Raw genomic sequence first — 17,084 nt, forward strand, 5'->3', positions numbered from 1 at the left:
AAAACCCAGCGAGATGAGCGTGGCTGGAGACCGGCGGAACAGGCAGGCTGTGCACGGCTTACGTGGGCAAGTGAGGCGCCCGTGCTGGCCAGAACATCATGGCTCTGTGCTGAGGGAACCACGGTGAGCGACGCCCAGAGACCCAGTCTTGGATCAGGAGCTGTAGTGGATACAGTTGAGGGAGTTTTGTGTAGCGCCTCACTGTTCTGATAAGAAGAAAACATGTACAAGCTACGAACTGCAAATTGAGAAATTTTGGTGATTTTGCAAATGAGATAAATGGTCCTATATTTGCATTTGAAATTGGCATTGCACAAAATAAGTTGACTAATAATTTTTAATTTTCCTTCTTAGAATGACAATGTGGCAAATAAAGGAACCCAATGAAAAGTAGGGAAAGAGACTGCAGAGGGAAGGAAAAAGCTTTATATTTTACTACCATAATGGCACTTTTTAAAAATTTTTATTTATTTATTTATTTTTTGAGACAGAGTCTTGCTCTGTCGCCCAGGCTAGAGTGCAGTGGCACAATCTCGGCTCACTGCCAGCTCCGCCTCCTGGGTTCACGCCATTCTCCTGCCTCAGCCTTCCCAGTAGCTGGGACTACAGGCGCCCGCCACCATGCCTGGCTCTTTTTTTTTTTTTTTTTTTTTGTATTTTTAGTAGAGACAGGGTTTCACCGTGTTGGCCAGGATGGTCTCTATCTCCTGACCTCGTGATCCACCTGCCTCGGTCTCCCAAAGTGCTGGGATTACAGGCGTGAGCCACCGGGCCCGGCCAATAATGGCACTTTTTCCTGTTTTTTGTACAGCGGGTCCTGCATTTGTGTTTTGTCCTGGGCCCCTAAATTCTGCAGCTGGCCCTGGTAGAAAGCTGAGAAGTCAGAACAAAGGACTGCCCAGAGGCTGCACGGGGCGGGGGGGCGGTGGCGTTCACATGGTCCGGAGCCCCCACCCCACTGCGTTTATATCTGGCACAGTCTGGAGGACCCATCCGTCTGTGTTCATGTCTGGCTGTGGCATCTATTGACCATGGGCTCCCAAAGTCACCTAATCATTTTGCATCTCTCTTTTTTCACATCTAAGACAGGGATAATGATGGCACATACCTGTTATGGCTGTTGTGAAGCTCTGTGTTAAGTTCTTAAGACAGACCTTGTCACAAGTCAGCCAGGCGTCATTATCACCGATGCCATCTCTTAACAAACTGGCCGTAACTATGAGCAGAGGGTGCAATGCCGAGGGCTGTGGGGTGCCCAGAGGTGAACAAGATGAGTGCTGTTGTCAGGGAGCTTTCAGTGGGATGAGGGAGCAGGGCCCCATCACGAAGGACATGGGGGTTTAGGGGAAAGGGGAGCCTTCCGGTGTGGGGGACATGGACAGACCTTCGGAGGAGAAAGGGTTGTGGGTTGAGTTGCGTCCCCCGGAAACGTATGTTGAAGCCCTAACCTGGTGCCTGTGAACGAGCCCTCACTTGCAGAACTGATCAAGTTGAGCTGGGGTCAACTAGAGCAGGATGAGCCTCGAGTTCCATGTGACCAATGTCCTCATGGGAGGAGAGGGGAGCACGGGGAGAAGGTGACCACTTGAGGACGAAGGCAGAGGTTGGGGTGACGCGTCTACAAACGAGGGTTTCCCCGAACACCAGAGCTAAGAGCAAGGCATGGGCGCCCTCCCGCTGCGGAGTCTGCAGAGGGAGCCTGGCCCGGCTGACACCGTGGGTGCAGACTCCCGGCCTCCAGGCTGGGGGACAAGAAGTTCCTGTTGTGGTGACCTCAAGAAACTAACACAAAGGGGCATTTGAATTCAGTTGTCCAGGAAGATACAGGTGTTGCAGGGATGGGCTGCCACGTGGGCGGAGGCCTGGATGGGAAAGATTGTGCCAGGCATGGGTTCCCACAGTGTGTTCCCCTGGCTGGCAGCGTCGCGGCACCTGGGAGTCATTAGGCAGCAAGGGAGGGAATTGCGATTCTGGGCGGGGCTCAGCTGTGCAGATTTTAGCAAGGTCTCCAGGTGCTTCTGCTGAGGGCCAGAGTTAAGACAGAGCTTAAGACAGAGAACCTCAACAGGAGGCCTGAAGGAAAGCACCTGGGAGTCATTAGGCAGCAAGGGAGGGAATTGCAATTCTGGGCGGGACTCAGCTGTGCAGATTTTAGCAAGGTCTCCAGGTGCTTCTGCTGAGGGCCAGAGTTAAGAAAGAGCGAGAACCTCATCAGGAGGCCTGAAGGAAAGCACCTGGGAGTCATTAGGCAGCAAGGGAGGGAATTGCAATTCTGGGCGGGACTCAGCTGTGCAGATTTTAGCAAGGTCTCCAGGTGCTTCTGCTGAGGGCCAGAGTTAAGAAAGAGCGAGAACCTCATCAGGAGGACTGAAGGAAAGCACCTGGGAGTCATTAGGCAGCAAGGGAGGGAATTGCAATTCTGGGCGGGACTCAGCTGTGCAGATTTTAGCAAGGTCTCCAGGTGCTTCTGCTGAGGGCCAGAGTTAAGAAAGAGCGAGAACCTCATCAGGAGGACTGAAGGAAAGCACCTGGGAGTCATTAGGCAGCAAGGGAGGGAATTGCAATTCTGGGCGGGACTCAGCTGTGCAGATTTTAGCAAGGTCTTCAGGTGCTTCTGCTGAGGGCCAGAGTTAAGAAAGAGCGAGAACCTCATCAGGAGGACTGAAAGAAAGGAGCCAGGCTGCAGCCCTCTGCCTGCCCTTCCGTGCCATCATCTCCAGGATAAATGAAAGGGCCATTCAGGAAACAGCACGGGTGAGACGTGGGATGGGCTCCGTGGCTGCCTCTGTTTCCTGCCTTCTGTCTGTAAACTTCTGATTCAAGGAGGTGGCGTGGCCTCTCAGGGCAGTTGTATTTTTGGTTTACAGGCTCGTCAGCCCCCCACTTATCTATCATAAGTGGGACACACATATGGGAGGAAAAGTTTCCTTTTCCTTCTACCCATCCTAGGTTCTCTGGCTGAGGTCCTATAAATTAGAATGGCAAAAGACAGGTTGACAAAATAGAAACAAACAAGGTTATTAACATGCTCATCATGCACACACATGGGAGCACTCAGCCATGAGTCACTCCAAGGGTTTATTAGAACTTGGGCTGATAGAGCTTCTAAACAAAATAATGACAAATTTTAGAGGAGTGACAAGACAAAGGAAAAGACCTTTGGGCTTCTAGGGCAGCAAACTGCAGCCAGCTAAACACATGGGAAATGAATGGAGGATAAGGGCTAGTTCCTAGTAGTCAAGTTTGCTGAGTAGATTCCTCCAGTGCTGTCTCCAGGCTGATAAGGCCTAGACTTGCCCCAGTGATTGGCTTCTGTCCTTCCTGGTAGAGACAGGAGTGGGGACACCTTCACTAAATTATGTCCTGCTTTTAGGCAAAGAGGGGCAGAAGAGAGAGCTTCACTTATATCTACATCTTAAAAATTGTCTTCAGCTCAAAATGATCCTTATGCCAAAGTGGTGTCTTTGGGGGTGGCTGACTCTGCTGCTCTTTACTTACCTTGAACTCCCACCATCATGGCTGCCTCAGAATCCCACAGGGCATCGAGAATGTTCTATGCAAATGGAGAGGCCAGGAGCAGTGGCAGACGTGCAGGTGGCACAAATCTCTGCTCTCAGGCCTGCTCCCGGTCCCAGTGACGTTTAGAGCACACGTCCAAAGATATGATGAAGAATTTCCAGGTGGTGACAGCTGAGCATTAGGCCTAGCAAGGGGCCTGTTGAAGAAGAGCCAAACTCTGTAAAATATTTGAAGAGATTTATTCTGAGCTGAGTATGAGTGACCATGGCCTGTGACACAACCCTCAGGAGGTCCTGAGAACATGTGCCCAAGGTCGTGGGGAGCAGCTTGGATTTATACATCTTAGGGAGACATGAGACTTCAATCAAATACATTTAAGAAGTACATTGGTTTGGTCCAGTAAGGTGGGACAACTTGAAGTGCTGGTGGGAGGTTTGGGGTACCTATTGCTATTAATAGCTTATAGGTAGATTTGAAAACGTTCTGGTTGACAATCAGTTGAGTTTATCTAAAGACTTGGAGCAAATAGAAAGAAATTAAGATAAGTTAAGATAACAGGTTGTGGAGACCAAAGTTCTTATTTACAGAGGAAGCCTTCAGGTAGCAGGCTTCAGAGGGAACAGATCACAAATGTTTCTTATCAGAGATAAGGTCTGTGTTGATGTTAGTGCTGTAGGATATAATGAGGTCCGTCCGGCCCCCACTTCCCGTCGTGGCCTGAACCAGACTCTCAGGTTAAAATTTAAGAGTGCCCTGGCAGAGGAGGAGGTTCATTCAGATGGTTGGGGGCCATAGAATTGTATTTTTGGTTTACAGGCTCGCCTGCCTGTGGGCCCCTTTGTGACTGCCCAGGCAAGCCGCTAACGTGAACGTGCTCCTCTTACTGCCGCCTTCTAACCCAGGTGACATCAATCACTTACTCTCTTTCTGCTCTTTGCTCTGGTCCCAGGGAAGCAGGTCCTTTTACTCCTTTCCTTCCCGGGCTTGTGCACGCTGGGTCAGGCCCCGTCTCACCGTGACTGCTCATCTTTTTGGGCACCAGAGCAATGAGGAAGCAGGACTCAGGCCCCCAACTCCTAACTCCAGGTGAAGCCCACCCTGAGCTCAGGAACAGAGCTGCCTCCATCGGGTGTGGAGAGACAGAGCCTCCTCCCCAGCCGTGCCTCCTCATCGGCCCATGGGAGCTGCTGTGACTCTGACCCTGTACCTGGCTCTGTCAACTGGAATAGTCAGTGGGCAGCCAGCACACCTTTGGGTGCCATATGTGGTGAGATCCTATCCTGACTTGACATTTTAAAAAGTTGTCTATAAAAAGAGCCAAACTCTGTAAAATATTGGAGAGATTTATTCCGAGCCAAACGTGAGTGACCATGGCCCATGACACAGGCCTCAGGAGACCCAGAGAACATGTGGCCCAGGTGGTCAGGGCACAGCTAGGTTTTATACATTCTATGGGGCATAAGGCATCAATCAATACATTTAAGCTGTACATCAGTTCAGACGGGAAAGGTGGCACACCAGGAAGCAGGGGCTTCCAGATCACAGGCAGATTCACAGATTGGCAGTTGGTTGAAAGAGTTTATCTAAAGACCTGGAACCAATAGAAAGGAAATGTCTGGGTAGGATAAGGGGTTGTGGAGACCAAGGTCCTTACTATGCTGATGCAGCCTCCAGGTAGCAGGCTTAGAGAGAATCGATGGTAAATGTTTATCAGACTTAAAAGGTGCCAGAAACTTAGTGGAGTATTTCCTGGATGAGGAAAAAGGCCTGGAAAGGGAACAGGATTTTCTACAGAATATAGACTTTCCCCACAAGAGACAGCTTTGCAGGGACATTTCAAGATATGGCCAAGAAACATATTTAGGGTTAAAATATTTGGATTTTCTTCCTTATCTGTCATGTGAAGTTACTCCAGAGTAAGGTTGGAAAGAGCCGAGTTACACAGGGTTAATAAGACCCCTCCAAAGAGGCTTTGTGGTTTGTAGGGTGACCTCTCCAGGCCCCTTAGGTAGGAATTTGGGCAGGAGAAGAAAAAGGTCAGAGTTTAGTCCTCAAGGCACAGACTTATGTTCTTGACCCTCCTTCCATCTGGTGGTACATTCAGGCTAATGGAAAAATCCTACGTATTCCACGTTTGGTCCGTCCTCCCTCCTCCTGCCTAAAGGGTTCTAGATGTGTGTAGTGATACAGCTGGGATGGTTATTTCTTCAGGAAGCGTCATCCTGTTCTTCTTCTTCCTGTTTATCCTCCTCTTCCTGCCCAAATTTCTGCTTCTCACACTGGAGTCCTTTTGTGTTTCATTCATACATTAACTCAAGGCCTGGATCCAGAAAGCTGATTCCTGTTAGTGCCTGCAGTTGGTGTTTTCTCTATGACACTCTTAGCTGACTGGCGGCTGTCTAGATGAGGGTTCAAATCCAGACTCCATCACTCACCTGCTACGTGACATGGGCACCTTCTTTAGTCTTGTTGAGCTTTGTTTTCTCATCCGTAAAAACCAACGACAACAACAAAACTACCATGCAGAGCTTCCATGCCCTGCACAGAGACTAGCAAGTAATGAAGTAATAATACAGAGTCAGCCCCCATTCCCTATGCAATCGACTTCTGCAAGGTCCAAGCTCACAGTGCAAATTGCTCCTGCAAAGCTACTTTGATTAGGCTCATTCCTTGACCTTCTTCCAGACAAATATGTCTCAGACAGGGAGAAAAAATAAGTCCTTCATACATCAACTGGTGTTACCAGACGTGGCACTGAGTCCCAGAGTGTGGTTCTAAGATGGACTGAGTTCTGCTTTTCCAATGGCAGCAACACCACGTGGAAGTGTTGAGGGGGCCTCCTTCCATAGGAGCTGACCGTGGCATCTGTGTTTTCAGGTGTCTGGGCAGTTGCATGCAGGAGACTTGGGCTGGTGTGTCACTCTTCTCACTTCACACTGAGCTGCCTGGTTGCCTGTGAAACTCTGTAGGGTCTTTGGGTTCCTGTCGGACCGGTTAAGCCTGTCATTCTGCCACCTCCTCCTCTGGCAGGATGGCCGCTGGCCCACAGAGCACCAGTCCCAACAGTGAGGCAGGTGGCTTCCTCAGTGGCGTTTGGCAACGTGGCTTTCTATCTGTTGGAATACAGGTCAGTCCTCTTCACACCCTTCCGTTTCCCTAGTGATTCCCAAGGTTGTCCTGAGAATGCAAATCAGTTTCCAGGAGCTGGTACTCTCCATATTTGGGCTTTCATGATACCTGGTGGTCAGCTCACCCACCCCCAAGGGCAGTCAGCAGGGGGATCTTCCAGGAACTCTTGGTCATGAGAGTGGTAACTTCCTGATGTGCCTGCACAGACACAGTGTGTGTGTTCATTGGCAGCATCCTCACACCTGTGCAGCATCAGGCAGGCCTGGCTCTGCGTGAGGCGCATGTCCCAGCAGGTTGGCTGGACCAGCAGGTTCTGCCCAGTCAGACTTCCTCACCACACCAAGCACAGACAGGATGCTGGGTCCACACCCTGCTTTCATCTGTGTCCAGCTCAGATGCAACCTTGTGCTCCTCAGGGGTTGTATGCTCGAGTATCCAAGAAGTGAGTCTTTTGATTGGACCTGAGCTAATCTCTCTCAGATTGGTGAAAGTGCAATGAGAATGGATGCTGTGTATTGCTGTTAACTCTGGTTATCCTGCAGTGGCACAGAACACTGGGCTCCTTCCTCCCGCCTAGCTGTGATTTTGTGTCCATCACACATCTCTCCCTACCCCTCCCCTCTCCCTACCATTTCCAGCCTCTAGTATCCTCCAATCTACTTTTTAACTCTATGAGATCATTTTTTTCTTTTCTTTTCTTTTTTTTTTTAGCTCACACATATGAGTGAGAACGTGTGGTGTTGAACTTTCTGTTCCTGACTTACATCACTTAATATCTTGTCCCCAGTTCCATTCATGTGGCCACAATGACAGGGTTTTATTCCTTTTTATGGCTGAATAGTATTCCGTTGTGTATATATACTGCATTCTTCATCCATTCATCTGGTGGTGGACACCTCTGTTGGTGCCATATCTTGGCTATTGTGACAGTATTGGGATGAATGTGGGGATGCAGATGTCTCTTTGATATACTGACTTCCTTCCCTCTGGATGAACACCCAGGAGTGGGTTAGCTGGCTCGTATCGTGATTCTATTTGTGGTTTTCTTGAGGAATCTCCATACTATTTTTTATAGTAGCTGTAGCAGTTTACATTCCTACCAATAGTTTTATGAATTTCTAAACCTTGTACAATAGTATTATTCTTCCCACTTTAGGGGCAAGGGATGTGAGACCCAGGCAGTTTAGGTGACCTGCTCGAGGACACACGCTGTGCACAGTGGCTGAGCCTACTCCTGCCACATCCAGGAGACTTCAGAGTCCCGGGATCCCAGCTGTGCTGTGCTCCTCCTTCAGCTGTGGGATCCAAGGCATGGTTTATTCCAGGACTCCTCCATGTTTGGGAAATGTTCACAGGACACTACTGCTGGTGTTTGTCCTCCCGTTCTCAAGTCTAAGCAAAACAAATGTATTTATGGGTAGCATTCTTTAGAATTTAGGAAACCCCAGGAGTCGTGGCCATCCCTGTCATCACACCTGGTTTCTGCTTTGACCTTTGGTACCGATAAACATGAGCAGCTGCCGTCCTGTGCCCAGTCCCCGGGGTGTACCTGCAGCCCACGCTGGCTGTCTTTGCTGTTCTGTGCCCAGGTGAGATGCACTGCAGGCAGCAGGGAGCCACAGAGACAACGCCCACCCTCCTGGGATTTGGCAAGCCCAAGGCCATGCACAGGCCACCACAGAATCCCCTGATGTGGGCTCATCAGGGGAGCCAGTGGGCCGGGGGCACGTTACGGCCAGTCAGGTGCATTTGTCTCCAGTAGGATCACCCTCTGTGAAGGTAGCAGCTTGCACCTTGTTGACTGGTCACCACTGACATGGAGTCTGGCCAAGGAGCCATCTTCACCCTGAGAACTGCGCCTGTGCCCCCAGTGCTCCTGCCTGGCTTCTGCTCTGTGCCTACAAAGCTGGGCTTTGTGCTGGCCCCTCTGCCTTCTGGCCTGTGACCTGCCTTGGCGACCTACCCTTAGCCGGTGGAGCCTTCCAGCTGGTCTCTGACCATGGGGCTCTCCAGGCCCTGAGTCACTGCTGGCCTGACCAATTCAGGTGTCCTGGCTTTTGCTGCAGGGCTTCTGTCCTGGGTCTCCTGATTGTCCAGTTCTGGGCTCCCCCTCCACAAAAGAATGGCCCCTCCTGCAAAAGCTCTGGTCAGGGCAAATCCAAGGGCAGAAGAGGCAGATTGCAGGTCAGGCAGAGAGTGGATGGGCAGCTGCTGGGCCACTGTCTCCACCGTTCTCTGGCTATCTCTGTCTCTCTCTCTCTGACTTTCTCTCTCTCTGTCTCCCTCTGTCTCTCTATCTCTCTGTCTCTTTCTCTTTCTGTCTCTCTCTGTCTCTGTGTCTCTGGCTATCTGTCTCTGTCTCTATAACTCTCTCTGTCTCTCTGGCTATCTCTGTCTCTCTGCCTCTTTGTATCTTTCTGTCTCTCTCTGTCTCTGTGTCTCTGTCTCCCTATCTCTATGTCTCTGTTCTTCTCCCTCTGTCTCTGTCCCTCTCTGTCTCTGTCTCCTTCTGTCTGTCTCTTGGTCCCAGCTGGCAGCTGACTTTCCTGTCCTCCCAGGCCCTGGCAGAGCCACCAGGCGGGCTCCTGTCCTGTGCTGTCCTGGACCCCTCACCCTTGTTGCTGCTCTGGGTCAGAGCACTTTCTTCTTGAAGCATCCTCTACCCACCCCAGGGACTTGAAAACCGGATTTGAAATGCCAAATAGTTTTAAAATTAGAGCTACAGAATGTCTTCCTCAGAGCCCAGACTTCCCGGGGGTTCCTGTCAGGCACAGACAGGGCTACCACAAAGGAAAAAGGGACACATTACATTACATGAACCTCAGTCACTTGTTTTCACTGACATATACCTGAGTGAGGGTGGGAAGCAAGCCCAGGGTTGGGGAAGGTTTGTCTAGAATTTATGCCAATTGCAGTCAGTAGCCGAAGAGGACAATGCCACAGAGAAGCAGCCAAAGGCCAACTTGGGTGTCCCCAGGGCCCGTGAGGCCAGCGCACGTGAGACTGGTTCATCAGTAACCGTCAGAGCTGCACGGTGGGTGCATGAGGCTGCAGCACCACACCCCCATGGCCAAAATGCCGCTGCTGGGATCATGAGGACCCACGGCCCGCCCTCACCTGACAATCAGGAAGAATTTAGACTTTGTCAGTCTCAAAGAAGAAAATGCTTATAAAATCCATACAGTGTTCCAGGGTTATCTGACAAGCAAGAACACCAGTAACTTAGTTCATTAGATGCCTTCCAGCAATAGCATGCTACTTAGACAAGTTCCCCTGAAACTCAGGGCTGCAAGTCTCTAGATTGATTATCTGCAAATGCAGCCATCTGCTTCCTGCTGTGACACTTCATTCCTCTGCCCTGGCTGCACTGCAGACAGACGCTGGGGAGACCTCGCCTTCTCAGGGTGGCACTGTGTGGAAGCCAGGGCTCACCCGGCTCTGTTCCCACAGGGTGGGAGTTTTTCATTTTAACAGAGTTACAGAATCATCTACACGGATGTCACCCTGAGAGTTGTAATCCCCAGGAAAAGTTGTCATCCATGTGATTAGCACAGCTTGCCGTGTGTTCTGTTTTAATTTGGGTTTTGATTTTTAATTAACTTTGGTGAAAATCTTTTAATAAAAATCTTTGCTTCGAATTTTGAAAAGGTACACAGCAACCTGCAACACACAAGCAGATGATCAATTAAAGGAAGTTAAAAATAGTCCTTTTCCTGCAGAGTGGTACAAATTCACTAGTTAAGACATACTTATTAGATATGTTAAAAAGAGTGTGTTTCAGTGGAAATCTATAGCACATACTTTTAGGCTGTTCATTGTCTTTGAACTATTTTACAATTCTTTGCGAATTGCAGGTAACTGACGGAGATATATATATAGAGAGATAGATAGAGAGAAAGAGAGAGGGACATTCTGTCCTGTCTAGTAGTGATTTTTACTGGCTTCTTCACCCTGTAAAAAAACAGCTTTCTCTCCATTTGCAATTCATTTCAAAATTCCTTTACACCATATACATGTTTTCACTTTTCCTTTGAACAGGTTCTAACATCTGCCTAGTTCCCTCCTATCGTATGTGTAAAATAAAATCTTTAACACTTCTGCATTTTAATATCTTGGTGCAAGTCATGATTTTACCTTTTTCTGAAAATTGTCTTTCAGATAGTGTATAGATATAAAGTAAAGAACATACTGTACTGTTTAGATTTTTAACCCATTGCTTATATTTTGTTCCATGTGAGTGAGAATGGGCTTCCGGGAATCAGAAAACATATTCTTTCCTTGTTTCAGTCGAGTATAACCATAGATGAAGTGTGTAATACTCATGGAATTTTCCACAGAAAAATGTGTCTATATTTTGCATCAAACAGAGCACAGCAACAGAAAAATCAAAGGACAAAGCTTTTAGTTTGCACATAGTAGAGGATAAAAAAGATGCCAGACCCTTATCCTTGGAGAATAAAAGAAGTTGGCATGCATAAAAGAGAGTAGGACTGCCTGACATATGACACTCAGTTGAATTTAGTTTGAATTTCAGTGGAGTCCTGCTGGGAAAATAAGACTACATGAATTACCTAGAAAACATTACCAGGCAATCCACAATTCACTGTGAGATTGTGTAATAAGCGATGTTCTTAAGGAAGTCCATGAGCACAAGAAGATGCTTGCTTTGGAACAATTCCGTGCCTTTACTTCCTCTTTAGTTCCTATCACTGGCCTTTTATTGATAAGTATTAGTTTGAGATTTCAAAAGCCAATCTCATGTTTCAAGGTACAGATGTAACTGTACATTAGATACTCAAAAGCCGAGGATGAGGTCTCAGGATCAGCAAAGCTGGCCACCCGCCTTGAGAGCGGCTCCTACGCCCTGCAGGTGCCCCCTGATCTCAGGTGGTGCCTTCAAATCCTTTGTAGAGGCTGGGGGAGGGGAAGGAGGAGCACATTTGTTAACGAGAGGGAAAATGCTAAATTCATTACAATAGCATATGAATTACTTGCTGTTAAGGAATAGGCACCCTTCATCTCAATAGAACCCTGTCTTTCAAAGCCTTCACTTCCGTATCCTTGAGGTTTCTCTTCAAAGAGGGCTGAGCACATTCACCCAGGCACTAGGAGGCCCTGTGCATTTTTTGTCCTGCTGTTTCCATGGATAATTTAAAAAGAATTATGAATATCTCAGTCCTTAGAGAGTCAGACAGAGAGCCCCGAGGCCACTCAGTCTAGGTCACCTGGAGTGGCTCCCTTTGTGGGTCCCTTTGCTGGCTGGAACCTGGCCAGAGCTTGCAGGGGACAGCACTCTGTCTTATCATAAGTTCCTCAAATGATTGTTGTATAGACCAATGCATAACCTGCTGACACTGGAATGAAACTAGGGAAAAAATTGTATGCTTCACTGTTAAGGAAATACAGCAGTATTGAGTTAGGTAACCGGTTGGATCAAGGTTGATACTGAAAACGCCCATCAGCAGGCAGGCCCTTAACTTGAACTTACTGTGTCAGTAAGAAAAAGGAGTACAAATTTATCTCTATCACAGCATTTAGAATCGTCTTCAACAGGAAACCCAAGCCATACTTCTTTCCCTTAGCAAAACAAACAAGCAAATCAACCTATTTTTCAGAGGTTCCTTCTGAAGTTGAAATTATCATGATTGCCCAGAAGGATGTCCCACCAAGAGGAGCCTAAGGCGGTAACCCCACCAAAAGGAGCCCCAGGAGGTCATCCCACTGACAGGAGTCCCAGGAGGCCATCCCACTGAGAGGAGCCTCGGTAGGTCATCCCACGGAGAGGAGCCCCAGGAGGAGGATGCCCACCAAGGGGAGACTCAGGCCAATCATTAGCCATTCCTCTTACTCCCAAGCTGCCTGTTTATTCTGAGACCAGAAGGTCATACATGCCCTCCCTGGCCAGGAGCGAGAATGGATTGGAGTTGAGGACGAGATGAGTTGAGCTGAATACTTCTTGTAGCTAAAAGGCAGCCAGGAGGCCTAGCAACAGAGCAGGATTCTAACACTCACTCCATGGCCTGCAGGGCCCCTTGGAAAAGTGAGTTTTACATGCACGTGGGGAGGAGAGTGTGTGTGCAGGAGCCAGCAGCTCCACAAAACTCCCATAAAATGTGTATCTTTTTACAACGTAGCCTGTGTGTGGTGAGGGGAGATTCAGGCTCCATGACTAAGCTCTGGGTGGATCAGGGGCTGTCAAAAAGGTGAGAGGGGCTTTTGGCCTCATGGAGTGGGGACTTTTCATTTGCTAGGTGCTGATGTCCACAAGTCAAGCCAAGCAGTGGGCTGTTCAGAAGCTGGCCCAGCCCGGCCAGCCAGCAGCAGTGCCCACATCTGCAGGTGGAGCTTGGCCTGTGTGGCTGACTCTCAGGCTCACCCCTTGACTTTCCTTTCAGAGGAGATAAGGATTCTGGTTTCTCAGTTAAAGAAAGGGAATAAACAACTCCAAGTCATGGTGACATGTAGATGACGACCTCTACTTATTTCCTGGGAAAGTGGACTGAGACTTCATGGTCTTTCCTTAAGATTCATATGGAAATACATGTGTGTTGTGAGAGATAAAAACCAAACAGACCAGCAGACTAATTTTTATTGTACCAGGGAGAGCCGCTATGCTAGAATCAGTCTTTGCAGGGTGGCTTATCGTAGACTTTCCTGGGACGGTAGACAAGTTTCAGACAGGGTGATGTAGAGCTGGGGGATGCCTCAGTCCATCAGCTGACCAGGAAACATTTTCAACGTGTCTGTATCATTCCAGGGGGTCTAGAGGTTCTACTCTCAGCTAGTCAACCATGAGAGAGAGTGGAGGCCTGCAGGGTGTGGGTCTGGCCTTATCACAGGTAAACAAGAGGTCATCACACACCTGATGGGGTCAAGAGAAAGTGTGCATAGGGGGCCCCACCAAGGTCTGTGGGGGAGGGGGATTTTTTGTGCTGATTCTTTCCTGGAACAGAAAAAGGTGGGGGGAGATTTGGGAAAATAAGAAATTGGAGGGATTTTATGACTATTATTGTTTTCTTGGAGCATGGGTTCAGGTTCACTTGAAAATGTTGACAAGTTCATTGTCAGTAAAAAACAACAGATTTTGTAGCAAATGCTCAAGAAATGGTGGGTTGATTATAGACTTTCTTGTGTCCCAAATATCAGGTGAAATATGGATTCTATATGTTGATGAAAAAACCTACATTTTGTAAAGTATTAGAAGAGATTTATTTTGAGCCAAATGTGAAGACCATGATCCAGGACACAGATCCTGAGAACATGTGCCCAAGGTGGTTGGGCTACTGCTTGGTTTCATATGTTTTAGGGAGACAGAAGACATCAGTCAATGCATGTAATGTGTGCATTGGTTCAGTCCTGAAAGGCGAGACGACTTGAAGCAGGGGCTTCCGGGTCAGAGGTGAATTCAAAGATTTTCTGATTGGTAATCGGTTGAAAAAGTTATTATCTAAAGATCTGGAATCTGTAGAAAGGAGTGTCTAGGTTCAGATAAGGGGTTGTGAAGACCAAGGTTTTATTATGTTGATGAAGTCTCATAGGTGGTACCCTTAGAGACAACAGATGGCAAATGTTTCCCGTTCAGACATTTAAAAAATGCTAGACTCTGAGCTAATCACTTTGGGGTCCACAAAAGACCTGGAAAAAGAAGAGGATTCTTTAGAAAATGTAAATTTTCCCTGCAAGACACAGCTTTGCAGGGCCATTTCAAAATGTGTCAAAGAAAGTTATATTTGGGTAAAATATTTCGATTTCTTTCAAAGCCTGCTATCTGTCATGTGATGCTATAATAGAGTTAGGTTGGAATGTGGTGTCTTATTTCTACAAAGAGTCTGTTTTGTCATGCTTAAGATCTCTGTTTTCATGTGAAGTCTGGCCAGTTGTTCCTGAATTCCAAAGCGAGGAGGGTATAATGAGGCACATCGGACCTTGCCTTCCCATCGTGGCCTGAACTAGATTGTTAGGATTCTATGGAATCCCCTTGGCTGAAAAGAGGGGTCCATTCAGTCCGTTGGGGGTCTTACGATTTCATTTTGGTCTACAGTTATCTGAAAGTGGGAAGGGTAAGGTGGCAGGGAAAGAGGTGGGTGCAGGTACATCTGCAAAACTGATTTCTGCGCTTGTCCTACCTCTAAAACATGCTCACTCCCTCACTCCCCCGCGTTGCCTGCCAGCTAGAATGAGTTGTGGAACATGCCAAGTTTGAGATACACACACACACCTTAATTTTCATTCTTTCACAGTTGGTCTGATGAATAAGAGGTAACAGAGACCCTTCATCATGTTCGGAGAGAAATTATAACTACTCAATGGTTAAAAGAGTATAGTCACAAGAAAGAACATCCAAAAACCAGCATCAATAACAACTTACGATGTTAAAAAGACAGTAATTTGTAGATATTTCAAAGATAAATTGAGTCTTCGTGGTATGAGGGCATTTCAGCAAACGCTTTCATAGCGTCAGGATCTCACAGCACATTAAATCCCATCTGGGAAGGTTCACACTCAGGGTCAGGCTTTCCCTCATTTTGGCAGAGCCTGTACGTTCTACTAAAACTCTACTAAAATCCAACAAATACTTGCTGAATGCAAACAAGTGCGAAACCCAGGGCAAAATGCTCTCTGGCTTCTGCTCACTTCTGGGCCTGGGGCAGCCCCACAGAACAAGCCTTGTTCCATCTTCAAAACACTAGGGATGGGGCAGATTTTACCAGAACTCCATGGGCACGGGAGCACTTACAGACCCTCTACTGCAGCATGGAATCTTTCTTCTTGTTTTTTAAACTTTATGTGACATTTTTCTTCATAGACCACAATGATAACAGTTGCGTGAGCTTCTAGAGACTGTCTGGCCCAGTGCATGACATGCAGTTGGTGTTAACTAATAGCTGATGAGGAGATAAATCAAGATACTCAGTTCCTAAAAAATAAGAGACACAGTGTGAAGGCAGTGGGGAAAAGTGGTTTAGAAACAACTTCCGAACATCCGGGCTGGGGAGGGATGGGGGACAGAGGAGAGGAGGACTAGAAAGCGAAGGCCAGGCATGCCCATCCTCTCCGCTAAGCCCTTTTCATTAGGTTTATCCACACAGAGCTCATGTTGCCCACTTGAGTAGATACTGATCATGGCTTTTGGGCCACTGGAAATACACAGCTCAATATCATTCATTAACTGAACACACTGGGTAAGAAAAACACAGGATATTGGGGATTCCTTGGAAAAACAGAGTCTTGCCTTTAGTGCCCACACACAGCCCATTTTCCTGAGAAGGGCCCTGGTCCTGTGTCCGGAGTGCAGACCCACAGTCTGGGACTCTGAGGGCTGTTGCCACAGGTGGGTGTGTTGACAAATCATGGCTGCTTGAGAACATTGGGAGATATTGCTACAGAGGTCCGTGGGTCCTTACCTTGGGAATGCCGGACACAGTGCACACAGCCCACCAACCCCTGACCCCTGGTGGTATCACACTGTAAGCACAGAACTCTCACCTTGTAGTCCTCTCCATAATCCTCTCCAGTTCTCAAAACACATCAGTTTGATTTTCTCCTCGGCTGAGCCAGCGTGAGCCACCCATTTCTTCCCACACTGTCTGGGCCTTTGGGCCCTGCCAGGTGGCACCACTGCAGAGGGGCAGGACTGAGTGGGACACATAGGTGTGTGGTTACCTGCCCGAGAGAGGGTGGCTGACCATCTGGGACACCATGCCCAGTCACACTCCCTGCCGTGCAGGCTGGCCCTGAGCCATGGCATTTAGGCCAAGGGGAGGGGCCCTGGCTGGCATTTGTCACACGTCTTCCTGTGTCTAAAGTGCAGAATTCGGGAAATACTTCTGAGGGCAGGATTGCCATGTAGCCAGCTGTCTGCCAGGGTTCATCCCAGGGCCCAATCCCACTGTGTGCTTCTTTACAGCTCATCATAAACTGGTCAGGACAAAAGGAGTTGCCAGCCAGGAGGGGAAGTGAGCCGGGGCCTAGATGATTGGTGATGAGCCGGGACTCACACTGCAGTGCCCACATGTGCCTCGATGGTGGCCTGACTCGCCCGTGGGGCTGGCGGGGATGAGAGTTGGCCTCCGTCGCAAGCACAGGGCTGGAGTGGTGGAAGCGGCTTCCCTGCAGCTGCTGCTGTCTCGGGTGACGGCATCTGGTACCTGAGCTGGCGTTCAGTTTCTTTATAACCCACTAGGGTGGGGCTTCTGGAGGGCGGCCCTGGGCAGCAGCTCAACCAGGAGAATGGGCAGCCTGGAGGGTAGGTGGGGGGCTTAGCTTACCTTATAGAGTTGTTTCTACAACAATTCCTTTATAAAAGTGTAGTTTTCTTTAAAAATTGTATTCTTCTTAAATTAGATATTCTTCTTTAAAGTATAGAAGTAGTATATAGGTGCATGAAATAAAAAGAGTAAACATGCCCCTTTCCTCCCACCAATTCTATGTCCAGT

Source organism: Pan troglodytes, chromosome 5 (genome assembly GCF_028858775.2).
Source record: "Pan troglodytes isolate AG18354 chromosome 5, NHGRI_mPanTro3-v2.0_pri, whole genome shotgun sequence".
NCBI classification, from domain to species: Eukaryota; Metazoa; Chordata; class Mammalia; order Primates; family Hominidae; genus Pan; species Pan troglodytes.